This window comes from Pinus tabuliformis, chromosome 4_2 (genome assembly GCF_031772625.1).
Source record: "Pinus tabuliformis cultivar Carrire ecotype Pingquan chromosome 4_2, CPIR1, whole genome shotgun sequence".
NCBI lineage: Eukaryota > Viridiplantae > Streptophyta > Pinopsida > Pinales > Pinaceae > Pinus > Pinus tabuliformis.
In genome coordinates this window covers 307056934-307071169 of record NC_142304.1, presented here as the reverse complement: position 1 = coordinate 307071169, position 14236 = coordinate 307056934, and the positions used below count along the sequence as shown (strand labels likewise).

Below are 14236 nucleotides of genomic sequence, written 5' to 3'. Positions count from 1 at the left end.
CCATAGAAATCCAAAACCATCAACTTCAAAACTAGAGATCTACACGTCTGTCGAGGTACTTTGGTCCAAAGACATGGGCACAAGTACCGAGGACTAACTACAATGGACCAAAAGGAAACTTCCCGACATATACGCCCTTTTCTGTTCATGCATCTGCGTGTATACGCGCCTTCATATATAGCTATCCTGCGTATACGCGACTTAGTATGCATATCACCAGCGTGTATACGCAACATTGACTTAATTAACCTGCGTATATGAGATTTCTCTTCATTCTGTAGACTGAACGGAGATCTGACATCAAAGAGAGTTGCCATCAAGGACAACACCTGTATCAAAGCGCCACACCTGTGCCAAAATGCCAACAATCTCCCCCTTTGGACTTGATGGCAACCTCAAGATCCTTAGAATCATTCTCCCCCTTTGTCATCAAGGGCAAAGGGCTGTGCTCCCCCTGAGTACATGCTGATACCTCTGTTTGGCTGTGCTGAAACATGCTCCCCCTGACTATAGGCCAGATCTGCAAAAGATGTTCTTCAACAAGAACCAAGACTTATACACCATAAGGGACCTTCCTATCACCAAAAGACTCAATACATACATCCATACTCCCTACCAAGAGGGGACACATCAGAAACAACCAATTATATTACATCATTCATCCCAGGCATAGTGGGGAAACCAACATAGGCCGTTACATGACCTTGACACCATAAAAGAGATATCACAAAAGAAATACATGACATAGAGACAACAGATCTAGACCAAGACTTATGAAAGTTATCAGCAGCATCTGATAAACATCTTTTAGATCAGCAACCAGGATTTCTTTCTGAGCTCCTTCTCCTGAAACCAATAACCAAAACATCTAAATGCCAACAATGCTTTATGAGACTTTTAAGCTGCTCCCCCTGAACCTGTGCCTGCTGCACCTCCTGAAACTGTGTCTGAAGGATTCTGACATACCCATCTCAGATCTTTTCAAACCAGAGGTTGCCCTTGCTGCTCAGAACTCCATATACGCGATTTATCCTGCACAAACCGGCGTATGGACGCGGATATACTCTCTGCAACAAGCGTACACCATACACGCGACTTTCTCAGCGTAAATCGGCGTGTATACGCGTATATACCTTACGTAACTTGCGTATACCAACTTTTCTGTAGAACAGACAAGCTTCAACAGCAGGATGAAGCATCAACTACTCCCAGATTTTGTCTGAGATATTCAAAAGTTTCCCTAGGCAGTGGTTTTGTGAGAATATCAACAACTTGTTCCTTAGAAGGGACATACTCCAACTTGACCTTCTGCTCAAGCACTTGTTCCCGGAGAAAATGGTACTTGATAGGTATGTGCTTGGTCTTTGAGTGCATGACTGGATTCTTTGAAATGCTGATTGCACTTGTATTATCACATAAGATAGAGACTGGTGGAGTGCAAGTGATTTGAAAGTCCTGCAAGGTCTGCATCATCCAAAGAAGTTGTGTGCAACAAGATGTTGTAGCCACATATTCTGCTTCAGCTGTAGATAAGGCAATCGAACTCTGTTTCTTGCTGAACCAAGATACTAATCTGGAACCCATGAAGAAAGCACCACCACTTGTGCTTTTCCTATCATCCACACTTCCAGCCCAATCTGCATCTGTGTAAGCATGAAGAGTGAGATCTGTATTTCTAGGATACCATAAGCCATAGTTTTGGGTCCCTTGAAGATACTTGAAGATTCTTTTGACTGCCTGAAGATGAGTTTCCTTTGGGTTGGCTTGAAATCTTCCAACAATTCCTACTGCATGTGTAATATCTGGTCGGGTACCTGTCAAATAGAGCAAACTCCCAATCATGGATCTATAAGTGGGTTGGTGAACTGCTGCTGATTCATCATTTGCACTGAGGCTGCATCCTGTAACCATGGGTGTACATACTGGCTTTGACTCTTCCATGCCATACTTCTTCAAGATCTGCTTGAGGTATTTGGTTTGAGACAAGAAGATACCTCCTTCATTTTGTTGAATTTGCAATCCAAGGAAATATGTCAATTCTCCAAGTAGTGACATTTCGAATTCTTTCTGCATAACCGAGGCAAAGTTTTGACTCATAGTCTCTTCATTGCTGCCAAAGATAATATCATCTACATAAACAACAAGAATTAGCAATTTGTTATTTTCAACTTTTATATAGAGATTGCTATCTGTTGATCCTTTTGAAAAGCCTTGTTGGTGAAGATATTTGTCCAACCGATAGTACCAAGCCCTTGGAGCTTGTTTGAGTCCATAGAGAGCCTTTTTCAATCTGCATACAAGGTTTGGATCATTCCCAAGAATGAAACCATCTGGCTGCTCAATATATACTTCTTCTTCTAAGTCTCCATTCAGAAAGGCTGATTTCACATCCATTTGAAATACCTTGAAGTTTTGAAAGCTTGAGAGAGCAAGGAACATTCGGATAGCCTCAAGTCTTGCCACAGGAGCAAAGGTCTCTTCAAAATCTATTCCTTCTTGCTGTGCATACCCTTTACAAACAAGTCTGGCCTTGTTCCTAATTACTTCTCCATTTTCATTCAATTTATTCTTGAAGACCCATTTTGTTCCTATTACATTTTTATCTTTTGGTCTAGGAACTAATTCCCAAGTGTTGTTCTTTTCGATCTGCTCAAGTTCTTCATCCATTGCTTTGACCCAACATTCATCCTTGCATGCCTCTTTCACATTTTGTGGTTCAGTGGAGGAGAGTAATGCCAAATAGCTTGAAGCTTCTGCAAGTGTCCTTCTTGTTTGTACTCCTGCTTCTTTCTGCCCCAAAATCTGAGATTCCGGATGATTCTTTTGAACATATCTGGATGGAGTCTTCTCTTCTATTCTTGTCTGCTCCTCTGGTTCTTCTTGAGGTTCTTCTTCTTCTTGAGGTTCTTCTTCTTCATCATTCCGTCTTTGAGGGTAGCCTTCATCTTCTTCAATGTCTTCATGATGAACTTGCCTAGGAATATATCCCTTCTCATCAACCACTACATCAATGCTGTCAACAATTTTGCCAAGTCTTTTATTGTAGCACTTGTATGCTTTGCTATGTGGAGAATAACCAAGTAGAATGCCCTCATCTGCTCTTGGTTCAAGTTTGCCAAGTTGCTCATCAGTATTTTTAATATAACATTTGATCCCAAAGATTTTGAAGTGCTTCACCGAAGGAGTCTCACCACTCCAGAGCTCATGAGGTGTTTGAGTGCTGTTTACTCGGACATTTGTTTTGTTAAGAATAATAACCGCAGCATGTGCAGCTTCACCCCAGAAGGTTGCGGGAGTACCTGATTCATCAAGCATAGCACGAGCCATTTGTTGGATTGTTCTATTCATTCTTTCCACAACCCCATTTTGTTGAGGAGTTCTAGCTGTAGAGAATTCTCTTCTTATCCCATGTTCTTCACAGAAATCGAAAAATTCGTTTGAGGTAAACTCCCCACCTCTATCAGATCTGAGGCACTTAATTTTGTGTCCTGATTCATTTTCAACCAAGGCCTTAAAGGATTTGAATTTTTCGAATGCTTCATCTTTGTGCTTCATGAGCCCTAACCAAACAAATCTGGAGAAATCATCAATGAATAATATCAGATATTCTTCTCCTCGAGGTGTCCTCTTCCTAAATGGACCACATACATCTGTATGGACTAGCTCGAGAGGCATGCTAGCTGATCCTTCCTTCTCTGGAAAGTTAGTTCTGGTTTGCTTTCCAAACTGACAAGATTTGCATATGGTATTGTCTGGAATTTTGATATCTGGAAGACCACGAACTGCCTGATATTTGCATGCTTTCCTTATTTGTGAAAAGCTTAGATGCCCCAACCTCCGATGCCATAGCCAATGTTCATCATCCTTGCTTAAGTAGCATTGTTGCCCTTCCTCAAAGATATATAGATTATTTGGAGTCCTTCTTCCTTTGATCACTGTTTTACCTGTATCAAGATCGCGAACACAACATCCATTTGATCTAAATATTACCTCGGTTCCTTGATCGCACATCTGACTGACACTTAGAAGATTATGCTTCAATCCATCAACATATAACACATTTCCTGCTTTGACCTTCTCTTTCAACGGAGCAACACCTTTTCCTTTAATGGCTGCAGAGATATCGTTCCCAAAAGAAACTTTCTTCCCTTTTTCTAATGCGGTATATGACTCAAGCTTTTCTTTGTCCCCTGTCATATGCTTCGAACATCCGCTGTCAATGTACCATAGACTTTCTTGACCTTCTGCATAAAAGGCTATCCCACATCTTTCTGGTTGTGATTCTTTTATTCTCCATGTTCTAACATTTGAGGTTTGTTCCTTCTGAGTTGTCTTCCGGAATCTGCTCCTGCATTTAGAGTCTTCATGACCAAAGTTATTACAAATAGAGCATTCAACTTCATTTTCAAGAACCGAAAAATTGTTATAAGTCCTTTTCATGGTTTCAGTCATTCTCCCTTGCTTTTGAGCTTCTCTAGTCATGATTGTTTTGTAGGCAACACATTGAGTTGCTTTGTGACCGAAGTTATGGCAAGAAAAGCATTGGCCATTAAAGAAACTTCTGCGATAATCAGATCTATCATCCAACCGATTGTAGCTTCTATTCATTCTTGGAGCAAATTGGGAAGATTTTACCTGTGGCTGATTGTAGCTTCTGTTTGTCCTTAAGGCTGTTTGTCCCTAAATTTCTTGATGGTCTTTATTTGTTCTTGAGATAAACTGTCCCTGATTCACCTGATGACTTTTATTTGGCCTTTGCTCGCTTCTCCTTGCTGCATCAAGATAACTTTTAGAGGTAGAGGCTTGAGATGTTTCTCCATTATATCCAAGACCTGTCTTGATCAGAGGAGATCGTTGCACATTGATAATCTCATCCAAGGTTTCAGATCCTTTAACAAACTTAAGATTAATTGCTTTGGTTTTCTCAATCTCCTTTCTAAGACAAACAATCTCACATTCCAATTTTTCAAGATGTTTTTCCTTTTCAGCTAGTTGACATTGTAGAGAATCAATAATAGCACTCTTCTCTTCTAAACAAACTTTGAGATCTTTCATTTCTTCATAAAAGCCTTCTACATCTATAGCATCCATGTAGTCATCATCTTCAAAAGCCATTAAAAGTTTATATCTATTACCTTGTTCATCTTCATCACTATTTGAAAGACCATCACTATCCTCATGAGTGTAATAGCTTTTCTTCTTTTCATTCTGTTTCTTGTTCCATCTAACAGGTTCCTTTCCCTTGTCATTCTTATCTTTGTGAGGACATTTGGCAGCATAATGACCTACTCTTCCACAAGCAAAACATTTAAAAGGTAACTTACCTCTGAACCTTCCAGAACCCCTTTGAAGATTTCTGACAAAATTTGATTCTTCTTCTTCATCTTCTGGCACATGATTTGCTTCATAATAATCTTCTTTGCCTGAAGATTTGAAGGCAGCTTCTCTTCTGTCTGATGGAACTCCCTTTCTCATTTCATAAGCGGTTAGAATTCCATGAAGCTGAGACATAGTGAGAATTCGGAGATTTTCCTTTTCTTCTATTGCAGATACTTTAGATTCAAACTTGGGAGACAATGATCTTAGAACCTTTTCAACAACTATAGCCTCTTTTATTTCTTCACCCAAATTTTTCATACAATTAACAATCTCATCTACCCGAAGAAAATAATTAGCCACACTTTCATCATTATACATCTTGAGAGTCTCATACTGAATCCTGAGAGTTTGAAGTTTAGCACGCTTTACCTGTTCATCTCCTTCATAGCTTGTGACCATTTTGTCCCATATCTCTTTTGCGGATTTGAAGTGCATTACCTTCATGAATTCCGTTTGGGATATACTTCCTAATAGAGTACTGACTGCTTTTGCATTTGTTTCATACTTCTTTTTCTCAGCTGGATCTGTAGGAGTAGCTGAAGGAAAAGCATAGCCTGTTTCTACAATGTCCCAAACTTCTGTACCAAGAGATTGAAGATATGCACTAACTCTTACCTTCCAATAATTGAAGTTTGTCCCATCGAAAATGGGTGGCCTGATTGATGCTTCTCTCTCGTAGTTGCTCATGATGAACGATCTACCTTCAAGCGATCAAGCTTCTCTGAAGGACCTGCTCTGATACCAATTGTTGGAAATAATACTGAGAGGGGGGGGGGGGGGGGGTGAATCAGTATTATCAGAACTATAAAACTTTTTCAATGCTCAGAAACATATACGCTACTTTCGTTAAGTGAACCAGCGTGTACACGCAACTGTGAATAAAGAAAACAGCGTATAACTAGAAATCTTATAATTCAGTCAGTTTATCTTCAGTTAAGTGCATGAGGACATTATTCACCATATTAAAAGTAAACAGATGCAGTAGAACAGATCACACAGAAACCACACACATGAACACCAAGATATAAGGTGGAAACCCAATGTGGGTGAAAACCACCTGCTGCAAGTCGTCTCTATCTTTCTTTAATATGAAACTTCAGTTTACAATCTTTTTGTACTGGTGCAGCCTTATACCAGTACGCAAGCTACAACCTGCAGAAGGCTACAACCTTCTCTCGTTCTCCAAACTTCCTTGGAAGGGAGCTCCAACCCCCTTTGCTCTTGTACTAGCTAAGATACTAGTACGTAGGTGCTGACCTACAATCTTCTTTCTTTCAGGTACCACCTTTCATACATTTTCAAACTGGATATTCCTGAAGCACAACATTACAATCTGTAGACCACAATTCATTCAACTTTCACAACAGATCATTGAAGCATAAAACAACCAATACTAGCATCATCAAACTTTGAATCACTGAACCACTGAACCCTGTCAATCACCAGTTACCAGAACACAGAGCAGACTACAGAACTCTGCAATAACAGTCAGACCCAACTGTAACTCAAAAATCAAGCTCCAAAATATATACGCTACTTCAATGAGAGAAACCCGCGTATACACGCGCTTTTACCGAAGCCAACCTGCGTACAGATCTAAAAATAAATTCTATCAACTTGCAATTGTACCAGACATCAGTTAGACCCAGAACATAACATTGCGTCAGTATGCAGATCTAGAAATACGCATAATCAACCATATCATAATAGTGCATTTCAAATCATTAGATCCCGATCTATCCTTAGATCTAGTCTTTCATCAACCGAAGTGATCTCTCCTTAGCTTAGATCAAGCAACCCAGAACCTGCATACCAGATCTCTTTCTTTTTCAGATATTCAAGCCTTTTTCAGATGATTTGCCTAATGATCTTCTCCTCCTTATATAGCCTTAGGCCTTGCTCAATACCAAGAGCCAAAACCATAGAAATCCAAAACCATCAACTTCAAAACTAGAGATCTACACGTCTGTCGAGGTACTTTGGTCCAAAGACATGGGCACAAGTACCGAGGACTAACTACCATGGACCAAAAGGAAACTTCCCGACATATACGCCCTTTTCTGTTCATGCATCTGCGTGTATACGCGCCTTCGTATATAGCTATCTTGCGTATACGCGACTTAGTATGCATATCACCAGCGTGTATACGCAACATTGACTTAATTAACCTGCGTATATGAGATTTCTCTTCATTCTATAGACTAAACGGAGATCTGACATTAAAGAGAGTTGCCATCAAGGACAACACCTGTATCAAAGCGCCACACCTGTGCCAAAATGCCAATATCCTATTACTAGGCTTACTGACCGCACACAATGAACAACCTCTGATAAAACATGACACACTTTCAAGCATACAAGGTCAGTAAAAATACCTTTGAAGATTTCCCACTAGTTTACTTACACCGAAATGTCCAGCAATAAGAGAAGTGTGTGCTTCCCTTGTGACATTTACTCTCTCCCTATGGAACACAAAGTTTTCCCAAATTATACATCAAATTATCATGTACATGGTAGTCTAATTCCTCAACTTGGTGGCCTTGAATCAATTTTGAATATACCTCTTGAAAGTCAGCATCATGTGCATATTTTTCAAGATAACTTTTAAGCAAAACAAAATTATTCTTGAGTAAAATGGCTATATTAACAACTAGACTAGAAATCATATCAGCAACTCTGTTATAAATACCTTTCTTGTACAAAATTACCAAGTGGAATTGTTGTAAGAATCCCATCCAACGAAAGTGCCTTGATTGCTGCAATTTTGTTTGAGATTGCAGATATTGCAAAGGTTGATGATCGGTGTGAATGATTGTTTCTTTTCCCATCAAGTAATGCTTCCATTTCTTCACACTTTTCACCAATGCGTAAAGCTCTTTATCATATGTAGGATAGTTAATAACAACACCATTAAAAATCTCGGAATGAAATGAAATGGGCTTACCATGTTGTAAAAGAAATGCACCCATGGCGTAGTCACTTGCATCTATTTGTATTTCAAATGGTTGTTTTAAATCTGGCAATGCTAAAACTGGGGCTAAAATTGTCTTTTGTTTTAAAGCATCGAATGCTCTTTGTTGTTTTCCTCCCTAATGGAAGACAAACTTCACGCTAGCGAAAGGCTATAGTGGGGCTGCTATGAAAGAGAAATTAGCAATGAACTTCCTCCAATACTACGCTACTCTCGTGAAACTCCTTACTTCTATGACTAATTGGTTATTGGACAATTCACAATGACCGAAACTTTAGAGGGGTCAATCTTTAGCTCACCGCCTCCAACTGTGTGGCCTAAATACACTAAGGAACTTTTCCCGAATTCACATTTAGACATCTTCAGAAATAATTGTTCTTTCCTCAAGACATCCAACACTTTCCTCACATGCTTGACATGCTCTTCTCGTGATTTGTTGAATATCAAAATATCATCTAAATAGATAATTACAAACTCATCAAGAAAGGATCTTCACACATCATTCATAACTCTCATGAATGTAGTTGGAGCGTTGCAAAGACCAAAAAGCATAACTAGCCACTCAAAAAATCCATGTTTGGTTTTAAAAGCAGTCTTCCAAATATCCTCCTCAACTATTCTAACTTGATGATATCCACTTCTCAAGAATAATTTAGTGAAATATTTTTCATTCTTCAACTAACCTAGAAAATCATCTATTATGGGCAGTGGGTATCGATTATTTATGGTAATTTTTTTCGAAGCTCAATAATCTACACACATGTGCCCGGTTCCATCTTTCTTGGGTACCAAAGCAATTGGTGAACCACATGGGGAAGTAGAGGGACGAATTAAACTTTTATCTAACAATTCCTGAACTTGTTTATTAATTTCTAAACTTTCCAGAATTGACATTCAATACATACCAATGTTTGGGAGTGGACAGTCTTGTTGTAGCTGAATTTCGTGTTGAATTCTCCTTTTTGGTGGCAATCCCTTTGGTTCTTGAAACATGTCTCCATATTGATTGACCACATCAACTAATTCAACTTTCAACTTCACATCATAGCCTGCAAAGGATTTATTCTCTCTGTCATTCTTCTACTTGATCATAAGGAGCATGAGATTCTTATTGGAATTGACCAGTCACTTCATTTTCCCTACACTTGCCAAAGACAAATTAAGCTTTCTGCAATGGGCTCTTACTATATACTTCATTCCATCTTTGAATAAATGATATTTGTTCTCAAATCTATGGAAAATGCCTTTCCTGTCATACAGATATGTGCTTCCCAACACAATTCCAGAAATATCCAGCGAAACTACGTCTAATTCGACTTCATCAACGAAATTGGCAATAGTAGAAAACCTAAAAACACATTTACTTGTGACCTGAATATTGGCATCCTTGGTTATCCAACCCAACGAATATGGTTTATGATGAGGCATGGTTTCCAGATTCAATTTCTTGACCAAATCTGTAGAAATTAAATTTTCCTGGGATCCACTGTCAAACAGCGTATCAATCTTGGTGTGTTTGGAAATAATTTGCATATGGAACTGCTCAATTCTGTTTTCCTCATTTGAAGAATTATTGTAGTTATTTGATGCGTTGGTACTTGCCACAACTTCCTCTTTGCTTGATTTTGCCACGGATTTTCCCTTAGTGAATGTGGTTGCAATCTTTGATTCATCACCTGAGTCAGAACCCAAGTCTTGTTGTACAGCAACGTTGGTATTTTGTTTCCATTTATTTTTATATTTCTTTGGTCGTAATTCAGGATGAAGCTTCTAGCAATGCGTTTCATCATGACTCTCTTTGGAATAATTTTTGCACACGAGTTTCTCCCCTTCTTTCTTAACAGAATCATTTTTCTTTTGTTTTCCTTTAAAATTCTTTCCTTTTCCATCACTCTGGAATGGCTTCTTCTTACCTTCTTCTTGTACATTTTTCCCTCTTGCTTCGAGGTGTGTAGCTTGAACACAGACCTCATCAAGATTCGTGGGATTAATCATAATAATGATGTGTCGAAGATAGCTATGCAAATCTCCTATATATTTCAGCAAAGTATCTTGTGACTATAAGTCTACTCCTAGCATAAGACCTCTTCTCCTAGTATACTCTTGCACTTTTTGACCTTTTAACTATCTGAAATTTTTCAAATTCATGATATCTTTTTGCATATGGGCTAAAGGGTAGAATTGTATTTTTATAGCAGCAATGAAATTAGACCAAGTAATAGAGATCTTACCATGTTTTTTGATATCGTCTTGAGTCCTTGATTCCCATCATACAAGTGCTACACCCTCCATTCTCAATGAAGCCAACTGAATTTTGATATCATCCTCTTGAAGGTTTTGAATTATACAATACACCTCCAATTGACGAATCCAGTTATCCAACTTTTTTGCATTAACTTCTCCATTGTACATAGGCAACTTGAATTTAACATCAAGCTTTAGAAAATGTGATTTACTAGTTCCTTTTGTATAATGATGATGAGTATGAGTAAGGGTTGTATTAGTGGAAGAGTGTGAAGTAGAAGATGAAGAAGAGGGTGGAGAGGGTGGAGGCTTGTCTCCATTCCCATTACCTCCTCCTAAAGAGCCTTCTCCTTTGGGAGGTTTGGAGCTTTCTCATTGCAATATGTTATTCCTCTCTTCATAGAGGACCTTCACCATCTCTATCATATCAAAGAAAGCCTTTCTGAAGGTCTTCTCATCTTCTGTCATGATAGGTTCTCCTTCATGAGACACGGTCTCTAAAGACTCAACTGCAACTTCTGCAACTTGAGGATGTACTGGTGTAGAAGACTTTGGAAACTTGCTCTTCTCCAACTTGACCCAACTTCAGGGCTTCTAACCAGATTTCATTCATCATCTCTTTTGAGCTTTAACCTTGAAAACATGACATAAACTTGCAAACAATTAAATCCTTCTTTCATGAAGAAAATCTAGTAAGCAAGAACCAATAACTCTGATACCAAATTGATTTGAAATTGAGAAGATTAGTTATGTTGTGTTAATTCCCCATTCAGAATAAAACTCAATATGCTTATCATTTGCTTATCAAGTGCTTAAGGATTCACTATGTTTGCTTAATTAACTGATTCCCATGAGAGTTTCTTATGTAAATGTTATAAACAATTTAACATAAAACATATGTTGAAAAACAACAAAATAACAGCAAAGAACATCAAAATACAACACACAACATAAAGATTTGATTTGGAGTTCACCCCTCTTGGGCTACATCTCCTTGGTCCAGCTTCCAATTCTTGGGCCTCTCTATTACACTCAAAATTACAAAAAATGGTGTGTTTATAATGCTCAAATGTCTCTGAGACCTATCTCAATGGGTTTAGAATACTCAAAAATGGCTATCTAGCCTCTTTTTGCATCCAATTTGGATATGAACTAAAGAAGTTATGACTTCTCTTAGTTCTCCCACTATTTGTTCCACAAATTACTCCAAAACCAACATAATCCTACAAATTCGCTCCAAAATCCACTAACTCAGCGAGAATTTGGCCGCGCCACAGGCCATAACCTATAGTCCATATCACAAATCACAATCGGCGAGGTTCTGCAAGTTGAAGGTCTTGTTAACATGGCGAAATGTTGCGATAGTGCTATCACAGACCCGACAGGAGTATAAACTGCGACACATAAACATATCATGTCCAGGCAATCTATCACAATCGAAAATCATCGCATTTTGCTATCGGTGGATAATCCCTGTATCATATATATATCAGTAGGTACTAGGTACGATATGTGATATGCGATATATCGCATCGTAACCCTAATTCTGTCATGGACTAATTATATAACTCCTTTCCTGCGATTGCGATATACGATATCGCAAATCGCAATCAGCACTGCCTGGGGGTTGATTCTTAACCCGATCCACTTGTGACCAACGATATGTGATATGCAAGGGCCAATGGCGGTCTGTCACTTGGCGCATCCTCATTTGCTGTGACCTTTACCACGTCACCCAATCCTGCCATGTAGACAAGTCAAACTTGAAATTTGACTTGCTCTAACTTTTGCATACGAGCTCGGATTTGAATGTCGTTCACACCATTAGATTCAGAATGATGAGATATTCGATCTAAAGCTGAGTTTAACAAGATTCTGGCACTTTTATTTTTGAGCATAAACTTGAGCACCTAATCATACACAATTATGTACATCGAACCTAAGCACAAGGCCGACAACTGCATCGATGAACACAGTGGATTAAACCCATTATGGAACCACCTGCTTGTTCTACAGGAAGACGAGGATCTCCTTTTGTAGAACCTGGCTATTGTTAACATGGACATCTATGCCTGTGCTCATACGAGTGACAAACTAGGGGGTACTTATCGAATTCTTGTTTCTCGAGTCCTTAAAGGAGGGGATGTTGCCAATATCTACGATAACCCCATTGATTGATTTCACGTTCTCATGAGAAGACCCTATGGTCATCCTCAGGGCATTCTCAATATTAGGATTCCCTCCGTCGATAAGTTTCTGCTATGTCGGAGCTTTTTGTCTTTCAGTAGAATAGACATTGATGAACAAGATAATGTTAAAGAACATGAGAATGGGTTGAACTCGGAGGTTGACCACCCTTTTTAGTAATTTTTATATCTTCCCATAGGCAGGTTATATTGTAATCATTTATAGTCAAAATGTTTTGACTTTTAATTAGTTCTGAAATTTTAAAATATATATATATATATATAAAGTTAAAGTTTTGAAAAAATACCTATTAAATTGAATATTTTGAAAATTAAAAATAATTTTTGAAATTTGAATTTCTATTTTTTTACTGAACCACATATATGAAATGACTAATTTCATGGGGTTATAAATAGAATTTGTCAGGTAAAAAATAAATATAAATAAATAAATAAAAATAAAAAATAAAAAATTGTACACCAACAGTCATAATAGTACACACATCAAATCCCAATATTTATAAAAAAGAGTACACACATCAAATCTCAATATTAATGCAAATTTCATTATTTATAAAAGTCAAAAATCAAAAATCAAAAAATTGTATGTACCACATATCATAATAGTAAAAACATCAAATCTCAATATTTATGAAAATTTCATTTCTAAGTAAATGTGTCAAACTCATATTTGACTTTTAATTAATTTGTAACTTTTGAAAATAATTTACAAAATTTGCTTAAGCTTTTGAAAAATTTTACAATCACATTTTTATTTTATGATATTATTTTTTGGTGGTTATATATATATATATATATATATATATATATATGAAATTAGTTTATATATAATATTAACATATATAATCTACTTAATATAAAAAACATCTAAAATTATTATGTCACTATTTAAATAAAATATTCATAAGTTATAATGGGAAATTTTTAACAAAATATTTTTTAAGCCTTACGGATCCTCCATTATAAATCTTTATAGCTCTTTGGTATGCCTTTAAGTCAACATGCCTTTTCAAAATTAATTGTGTTCCTTTAATATTATATAATGTTTTTATTTCAAACATTTTTACCTACCTTTAATAGCTAGCTTGATTTTATGATATTAAATGTTTTTCTTTCAAACATTTTTACCTACCTTTAATAGCTAGCTTGATTTTGAGATATTAAATGTTTTTCTTTCAATCATTTTTACCTACCTTTAATAGCTAGCTTGATTTTATAGGCAACTTGTGTAGGAGTCATATATGACCTTGAAATATCAAGTTGTCAAATAATGCAAGGTAAAGACTTATAAGCATTTGTAGATGCATTAGTTATTTAAGAATATAGACAACAAACAAAAACCAATTGATGTCATTTGTTGAGGAATTTTTTGTTATAAATGATTTTTATCCAAAACAGAGATTTCATTGTTTTATCTAAACACTTCTTGAATCTT

The 14236-nt window shown here is 37.2% G+C and overlaps 1 pseudogene; it reads left to right on the top strand.

The window, feature by feature from the left end:
• Positions 1 to 12958, top strand: part of LOC149169204 (uncharacterized) — a 55123-nt pseudogene extending 42165 nt beyond the window's left edge.
• The last annotated feature ends 1278 nt before the right edge of the window (positions 12959 to 14236 follow it).